Source organism: Babylonia areolata, chromosome 13 (assembly GCF_041734735.1).
Source record: "Babylonia areolata isolate BAREFJ2019XMU chromosome 13, ASM4173473v1, whole genome shotgun sequence".
Classification (NCBI taxonomy): domain Eukaryota; kingdom Metazoa; phylum Mollusca; class Gastropoda; order Neogastropoda; family Buccinidae; genus Babylonia; species Babylonia areolata.
This window is the reverse complement of record NC_134888.1, coordinates 16,326,849-16,336,848: the sequence shown is the minus strand read 5'-3', so window position 1 is coordinate 16,336,848 and position 10,000 is coordinate 16,326,849. Positions and strand designations below refer to the sequence as shown.

The window sequence follows — 10,000 nt, the reverse complement described above, 5'->3', positions numbered from 1 at the left end:
CACACACACACGTTTGAACAGAAGCTGCATATTACATAAGGTGGCAGATAGACCGAGAGAGGGAGAGGGAGGGAGGAAGCGGGAAGCGGGAGGAAGGCTACGGCAGAAATGGCACGGTTGCAACAGAATTGAAACAGAATGGTTACACCTGGGGTGAAGCAAGCACAGGCAGCACAAAACTGGCAGCTGTGGAGGTCTCTGGGGGGGCGGACCTTGTGCTGCCACAGGGCAGGAAAAGGATTATCCCAGTATGCTGCTGCTTCTGCTGTACTGATTACAATACCTGCCACGTTTCGTTCGTGCTGATGATCAGAATGAGAAAAGAGCAACAATTTGCAAAGATATTGATTATAACGACTACCACGTACCGTTTTTAATGATAATGAGAGCACGAAAAGAAAGAAAGAAAAACAAAACTTGATTTATAACAGGATATCCACACGTAAACATGGGACACAGAAGTTAAACTAACGAAGTATATCATAACGAGAAGGGGGGAAAAAATTAACACAAAAAACAACAGTGACAAGGCCTACAGAACTCTTGGCGTGGTTATTCAGAAACATGATCAAGAAGGAGATCCGATCCCCCTCCCCCCCTCCTCCCCTGTTTCTACAGTCCCCGGACAATTTGATCTCCCTGTCACTCATGTCCTCTCAGGCGGGTGTCGATGCTAAACCCCAGTGTCCACAAAATGACCACTAAGGAACTCGCGGCCTGCTCCCTTCACACGTTTGTTTGAAAAAGAGTGTGGTAAAGTCCGCGTCGTGAGGGGCGTTCGATAATGAGATCGACAGAGGATCGTGGGATCAAGGTTTTTAGGGGGAGGGGGAGGGACATGGCGGCAAGGTGTTTGATCTTTCATATAATTTTATTATCACGATGGTTTGGGTTACTGGAAGGTGATAAGAGCTGTGAAGTGGTGGAAGGAAGGAAGGAGGGGAGGGAGGGAGAGAAGGTTTGGAGGTGGTTGGGGAAGGGAGAGAGAGAGTGAAAGACACACACACACGTGCGCGCGCGCACACACACACACACACACACACACACACACACACACACACACACACACACACACACATACACGCGCGCGCGCGCACACTCACACACACACACCTCCCGCATCACCACCACCACAACACTCCCCATTTCCCAGACTCACGTAGAAGCAAACACACACACACACACACACACACACAAACAAACACAGACAAACAGTTACACACACACACTCACACACACACTCACACACGCACACACACACACACACACACACACACACACACACACACACACACACACACACACACTCAACACAACACAACACAACACAACACAAAGACAGACAGGCAATCACACACACACACACACACACACACACACACACACACACACACACACACACACACACTGATAAACATCCAAACACTCACAACATCCATCACACACAAGTCAGAAAACTGTACTTGAACCTGCTCCTCTCACGCTTCGATGCACACATCCACAAGGTATAGATAGGCGGTACCGGTATTTTGACACCTGTTGTTCCCCACAACGTTCCATTTCCACCTCGCTGACCGGAAGGTAAAGGTTAAGGGAGTCACGAGATCATCAAGAACACAGTGTTTCAGGGCGAGGTGAGCGTGCCCATAGTCAAGACGTTTCGTTGTTGTTTTTTTGTTGTTGTTGTTGTTGTTTTTTTTTGGGGGGGGGGGTTGTGGTTTTTTTGCTTTGTTTTTTTGTTTTGTTTTTTGTGTGTGGGTTTGTTTTTCTTCAATCCAGAAAAGAAGCTCTTTGTGTGTGCGCGGATGCATCACAGTTTCTGCAGTGATAAGAAACTCAGCAGTGATAAAGAAACTCCAGGGAGAGCTGGGCAATACAAAAGCTTCTTCTCTGAAGACCTTGTATTGTCCAACTCTCCCCAGTAGAGTTTGTAATCACTGCTGGTTGGTATACACCGTTACAATAAGCATTCAGTCAGCAGAAATTTGATGGCCTTGTGTGGTCGGCTGTACAATAAGCAACAAGGAGCTAGATGCACTGCTCGGACGGAAGAGCCAAGTGTGGTCGTAACCCGCTACTAACTGTGTGTAGTATGGAACTGACCAATGACGTAGTTCGGTCAACGTGGGCATTTTAGTCACGTGGAACTGTTAAAAAGTTAGAACCAAGCAATGCAACTGGCTCTTTTAACTCACTCAGTACGGCCAGTCCTCTCTTCTCCTCTACACAGACCCCTCGGATGTCCAGTGGGTGTCTGAATGACCCAACCTTCCGTCGTCAGAATTGTGGTATTCTTTGTCAACATTCACGTCTTCAGTATAACAGCCTTCCGCTTGCAGTATTTTGATGATGGTAATTGGGGTGAAACGCTGTTAACGTCGTCTCTTTCGCCGTTCGTATGGAGAGAGTTAAGAACCAGAACCAGTAGAAATTTTCAGTAAACCACAGCAGTGCCACACGAACGCTTACGATAAACAACAGTAGCAGTAACATTAATAATGAGATGAGAATAACACCACCAGTCAGAAAATTATTCACGCGTCTGTTGCACATTAGGACACAGTCATCTTCCCTGGCACGTTTCTTATCTTTGTAGTGGTAACAAGTAGTTCAGAAACTGTAACCGAATATATCTGGATGCTGGCAGTGGTGTGGTTTTAAAACAACTTTTCGACTCGGTGAGAAAAAACAAAAAAAATGAATGGTATAATTCATCACTCAAGTCACCACTATTGCAGTTGTCACACAAACCCGTCCCTGTTGCCAGTTGCTTACCAGAACGGGTAACCTATGTTATAAAGGTAACCTGCGTTACAGCCGAAATTCTGGGTAACCTACGTTACAACGGTTAACCTGCGTTCTAGAGAGTAGCTAGCACTATAAGGGGTAATCAGCGTTACAACCGGTAACCTTCTTTCCAGCTGGTAACCTGCGTTACAACGAATAATTTGCTTTACAACGGTGAACCTGCGTTCCCACTTGTAAGTTGCGTTACGACGGTTAATCTGCGTTACAGTGGGTAACCTACGTTACATCAAGTGGCCCCGTTGCAACGGGTAACCTACGTTACATCGAGTGGCCCCGTTGCAACGGGTAAGCTACGTTACAGTGGTCATTCTGTGTTACAACGGGCAATCTGCTTTACAACACTCTTCTTTGCGGATAGCTTATATTACAGCGAGTAAGCTACATTACAACGGGTAAGAAGAAAATCGAGACGCTGCATGATAGGACGGCACCTCTGATCCCTGTCTGTGCAAAGGTTTTGAAGGCAGACGGACAGAGAAATAAAAAGGAACGGAAATTTAATAAATAAACAAATAGATAAATAAATAAAATAAATAATTGAATAAACTAATAGACTGAAAAATAAAGTAATAAATATATAAAGTAGTAACATAAAAAAAAGAAGATAGGAGCTGACGTGAGGGATGCTGAGTGGTAAAGAGGGTGTGCTGGACGGGGAAGAGACAGAGAAGAGAGAGGGAGAGAGAAGGAGAGAGAGAGAGACAGACAGAGTGACATACATACATTCATACATACAGACAGACAAAGTGGCAGACAGACATACAGACCACAGAGATAGAGACAGACAGACAGACAGACAGACAGAGTTGCATACAGGCAGACACACAGAGTGACAAACACACAGACAGACAGACAGTCAAAGTGGCAGACATACAGACCGCAGAGATAGAGACGGAGAAAGAGAGACAGACAGACAGACAGACAGACAGACAGAGTTGCAGACAGACAGACAGACAGAGTGACATACATACATTCATACATACAGACAGACAAAGTGGCAGACAGACATACAGACGACAGAGATAGAGACAGACAGACAGACAGAGTTGCATACAGGCAGACACACAGAGTGACATACATACATACAGACAGACAGACAAAGTGGCAGACATACAGACCGCAGAGATAGAGACGGAGAAAGAGAGAGAGACAGACAGAGAGTTGCAGACAGACAGACACACAGAGTGACATACATACATACATACATACATACATGCAGACAGACAGACAAAGTGGCAGACAGACAGACATATAGACCACATAGATAGAGACAGAGAGTGACAGAGACAGGGAGAGAGAGAGAATGATAGACAGAGAGACAGAGAGAGACAAAGAGAGAGAAGGCATCACAGGCAAAAAGGACAACAGAAGACAGAAAGGGATATACAAAAGAAGAAGAAGAAGAATAAGGAGAGTGAACTGAAAGGCGACTGGGGGCGGGGGCGGGGGGGGGGAGAAATAGAGAGGAAGAGAGAGAAAAAGAGAGAGAAGGTATCAAATCAAAGGCAAAAAAGAACAGCAGGGGACAGAATTGGATGTATACAAAACGAGAAGAAGAATAAGGACAGTGAACGGTAAAGGGTGGGGGGGGAGGAGGGGGGCGGATGGGGGCGAAAATTATAGCGCAGAGAGAAAGAGAGGGCAGATGATGTGTGAGGGGAAGAGACTGTGGATGTGTGTGTGGCGGGGGGAGCGGGGGGGGGAGAAGCGGATGGAGATGATGAAAAGAAGAGAGAAAGAGACGGAGACAGACTGAGGGGGCTGAGAGAGAGAGAGAGGGGGAGAGAGAGAGGGAAGAATTAAATGATAGGTGAGGAGATGCGACTGTGGAGGTGGGAGAAGTGGGGAGACAGACAAAGAAATAAGTCTGCGTGAACACAAATAAACATCTCCGTCGCGCTGCTACATGAGTGAAAGGAAAAACAAAGCTGACAAAATATGATTCTGCGAAAATTGGATGCATGTATTTTGTCATACTTCATGGAATCTTATCTGACATTTCGCATCTTGTGTGTGTGTGTCATGCGATACCTTGATTTTTAATAAGCAAGCAAGCAAGCGCGTGCACACACACACACACACACACACACACACACACACACACACACACACACACACACACACACACGCAAGCACGCAACCCCCCCCCCCCCACACACACACACACACACACATGCACGCACGCACGCGCGCGCGCACGCACACACACACACACACACACACACACACACACACACACACACACACACACACACACACACACACAGGGACAGAGACAGAGACAGGTTGAGAGAGGGGGAAGGGAGAGGGAGAGAGAGAGAGAGAAGACTGGAAACGCTTTAATCATGAAGGCCGTAGCCCCAAGAAGTAGGGACAAACATGAAGAAATCAAAGTCGCGCACTAACACTTACAGATTGTTCATGTTGTTACGAAGGCACTTTGCCTTTAAATGCTCTATGCAGATAAAGAATGATCTGTTGAGAGAGAGAGAGACAGACAGAGACAGAGAGACAGACAGACAGACAGAGAGACTCTCATACAACCGACCTCACGTCCGTTCTGGACAGGGCAACGAACAGTAGTGGTATGCCTCCTGCACACCTTGGCTCTCCCCACCAGCATTCCTTTCCACTTCATTGAACTGCTAAACAGATCAAGGCAGAACCCCAGAGTTCATCAAGGACTGTACTCGCACAGTACACATCACACACGCATACACACACACACACACGTTGATTTGCTGTGTGTGTGTGTGTGTGTGTGTGTGTGTGTGTGTGTGTGTGTGTGCGTTTTGTTTGTGGGCGTGCGTATGAAGTTATGTAAATGCATGTATGTCTAAATTCCTACTGTGTTTGTATATGATTCCCTATTCATGTTTGTACCCACCCCCACCTCACACCCCCATTTGATATTCCCTGTGGTCCCGGCATGCTTTGTAATTAAGGCTGTTGTAGTGTAGTGTATCATATTGCATTGTATTGTATCATATTAAATTGCATTGTATTAAAAGTTTTATCGTATCGTATTGTATCGTACTGTATTGCATCGAATTGCTTTGCATTGTATTGTATTGCAGTACAGTGCATTCTAATGTATTGTAATGTATACTAGCAGCAGTATTCATCTGCCTCGTGAAACAGTGGATTCACGTCTGTTTGTTGTCACGCTGTGAAACTTGAACAGTGTGTGTGGGGGGGGGGGGGGGGGGGGGGAGGGGGGGGGCGGGGGGGGGGGGGGGCTTGGGGGGGGGGGGGTTCCTGGGCTGGGTTGTATCAGCAACCTCAGTATTGAGATCCCGGGGACAAATATTGATTGATTGATTGATTGATTGATATGGGTACTTATATAGCGCCTATCCTCGGTCGGAGACCAAGCTCTAAGCGCTTTACAAACACGGAATCATTTACACAACAGGCTGCCTACGTGGGTAGAGCCGACTGACGGCTGCCATTGGGCGCTCATCATTCGTTTCCTGTGTCATTCAATCAGATTTCAGGCATGCACACCTACACGCTCAGACAAACACGCAACATTTAACATTGTACACGTATGACCGTTTTGTTTATTTACCCCGCCATGTAGGCAGCCATACTCCGTTTTCGGGGTGTGCATGCTGGGTGTGTTCTTGTTTCCATAACCCACCGAACGCTGACATGGATTACAGGATCTTTAACGTGCGTACTTGATCTTCTGCGTGCGTATACACACGAAGGGGGTTCAGGCACTAGCAGGTTTGCACATAATATGTTGACCTGGGAGATCGGAAAAATCTCCACCCTTTACCCACCCAAAGAGGCTGTGTCAGAAGAAGTATCGAGCTGCCAGAAGCTTTTCACCCCCCCCCCCCCCAACATCCGATATTCCCATTCTTCCTCTTTTTTTTATGGCACAGTAGCAGCCACACAAACCGCTTTGCCGTCAGACCTGAAAGCAGGGACACTCTGGCTCCACACTGATGGACTCGCGTCCCGCTCGCTGTCATGGCGGCAGTTACTAAAGGGGAGCGATCCACTGTCGGACCTTGTTGTACGACAGTCGCGGTTTGATGTTGTACAATCCAAGTGTGAACGACCAGCATTCCTTTCCACTTCATTTCATTTCCTTAAACGGATCGAGGGAGAACCCTGACTTCATCAAGGACTCCGTTAAGCACACACACACGACACACACACACACACACACACACACACACACACACACACACACACACACAAAGAGGGAGACAGACAGACAGACGGAGAGAGGGAGAGACACAGACAGACAGAGGAAGAGAGACAGACAGACAGACAGAGGGAGGGAGAGAGACAGACAGACAGAGAGAGAGAGAGAGAGAGAGAGAGGGAGAGAGAGATATATATACATTCAGACAGACAGACAGACAGAGGGAGAGACAGACAGAAAGACAGACAGAGAGAGAGAAAGAGACAGACAGACGGAGAGACAGACAGACAGGGAGAGAGGGGGAGAGAGAGACCGACAGATAGACAGAGAGAGGAAGAGAGACAGACAGACAGACAGAGAGAGGGAGAGAGAGACAGACAGAGAGAGAGAGACAGAGACAGACAAACAGAGAGGGAGACAGACAGACAGAGAGGGAGACAGACAGACAGTGAGAGGGAGAGAGAGACAGAGACAGACAGAGAGAGAGACAGACAGACAGACACACAGAGACAAGAGACAGACAGACAGAGAGGGAGACAGACAGACAGACAGAGACAAGAGACAGACAGACAGACAGACAGACAGAGGGAGAGAGAGAGAGAGAGAGACATACAGACAGACAGTGAGAGGGAGAGAGAGACAGAGACAGACAAACAGAGAGGGAGACAGACAGACAGACAGAGAGAGACAAGAGACAGACAGACAGAGAGAGAGGGAGGGAGAGAGACAGACAGACAGACAAACAGACAGAGATAGAGAGAGAGACGCGATGATATGCTTTATGCTTTTCTCAGCACAGGCTGCAGCAAAACGTACTAGCAGTGAAGGGGTTAAGAAACTATCCCCACGCCCAGAAAACTATCAACAAAAGCAAGACACACATGAAAAGAAAACAAAGGTGTAAATGAAAGCAAGGACATGGCCTTCACCACCTTCACCTTCACCTATCCCGTAGTCTTGTGGACCGTTGGGGTGCCACAGGTGATCTGGCAACCAGCATCCTCCAGTCCTCTCGGTTTTCTGACCTCCTGATTGTATCGCTCAACCTCAAGCCCGTCCATTCTGGGATGTTGTCCTCCCATCTCTTCCTCTGACTGCCTCTCCTTCTCCCCCCTTGCACTGTGCCCTGCAGGAATGTCTTGGCAAGCCCTGATGATCTCATGACATGGCCATACCATTTTGAGCTTGACCTACTCATGTACAAAGCTGAAGACATACGATACATACCACACTACGCGAAGACATGCTATGTACTTCACGCCCGAAAACGTGACATGGTACTGATTTTGCACGCGGCTTCGCTCAGCTCGCTGTCAGACTGTGTGAGAGCGATAGAATCTGTGTCACACACTGATCACTACCAAGCCAAGAGTCATACTGCGCAGTCGTTCAGCGAGTCCCGAATTGTGGATCATCCCCTTAATAGCCACGATGGCACTAGACAGTGCAGACGCGTGACGGCTTGACACAATGACCAGCATGAACGGCATGAGTATTCTCATAACCTGGATACTCCGCCACCCTCCCCATCCCCCCCTCCCCACATACCCACACACACACACACACACACACACACACACACACACACACACACACACACACACACACACACACCCCTCACATCCACCCATCGACCGCCTCCGCTTTCCCACCGAACAGAAAACAAAGAACGAACGAAAGAAAAATCTTTCAACATACAATCGCTTTGTTTACACAAGTGTGTCAAAAAAAGAAAAGGTGTGTGCGTGTGAAGTAGGTGTGAATTCATGTATGTATGTATGTATGTATGTAAGCTGTACAGGATATGTATGTATGTATATATGTATGTATGCACGTTTGTATGTATGTAGAGTATGTAGGATGCGATTGCATGTGTGTATGTATGTATGTATGTATGAATGTATGTGCGCTACGTAGGTTATGTAGGCTATGTGGGATGCGATTTTATGTATGTATGTATGTATGTGTATTTGCACTTATAGTACGAAGTTCACGAGCATATATACGTATGTATGCAGTTTGATATGAACACATACGTAGGTACGTACATACGTGTATATGCACATCTGGCATGGTGTTCAATTTGATGCATGAATGGACGAATATCTCATGCTCCTTCTCGTCTTTTGGACATGATTTCTTTTCAATGTGGGGGGGAAAAAAGTAAATGATGAAAGCCAGAGGGAACGAGAAAGAAGGGAAAAAGAACAGTGAAAAATAATCTAAAGAAATAACTCCCCCCCCCCCCCCCCCAAAAAAAAAAGGACAGAAGAAAAGAAAAGGGGAGTGAGGGCAGAATGGAAAACGGGAAGGAAAAGCAAGAAAAGAAAAGAGAAACAAAATAATGCTTTTGAAAAGGGGGTGTGGGTGGGGGGTTAGTGGGCCGGGGAGGAGAGACATTGCGAGTCCTCAGAAAAAAAAAATATATATATATACATCCTGCAGAGTTCGAACCCAGAACCTAAAGATCTCAGTTCCGAGATACTAAGCACCAAAACTTAACTATCACCTATTCTGAAAAAAAGAAAGCGACCCAGAAATCCACTCGCTTTCATGCAAAAAAAAAAAATGTTGGTTTTGTAGGATACGGCCATCATACACTCATACACCCCCCTCCCCTTCAACTCTGTGCCCCCATCCCCACCCCGTTATTATAACGCTCTCTACTCCTTTTTAATGGATTTCATTCAGACTTGGTCCATGCCGCCACCAGTGTGCGTCGATTCACGTGAAGCTGGGGGGAGTGGAGGGGGGGGAGGGGGGGGGGCATTGATGCCTGTCATTTTGACTGCAGATTTATTGTCCTTTTAATGCTTGGGATTTTTGTCGTTGGAATTCATTGGAATTCCACGTAGAGGCCTATCATTTTATTATCAGAGGTTAAATTTTAGTGAGAACATGTGCTGACACGCGTGAAGGTAGCCCATAATTGCCCGTCAGTATCTAGTAACTTTATTGCCTTTTAACTCACTCAGTACGGCCAGTCCTCTCTTCTCCTCTACACAGACCCCTCGGATGTCCAGTGGGTGT

The 10,000-nt window shown here is 46.9% G+C and overlaps 1 protein-coding gene across 1 annotated transcript in view; it reads left to right on the top strand.

Annotated features, from left to right (window-relative positions):
• The window catches only part of LOC143289096 (uncharacterized), a 391,817-nt gene that overhangs the window by 105,776 nt on the left and 276,041 nt on the right, over positions 1–10,000 (top strand). The window lies entirely within an intron of this gene.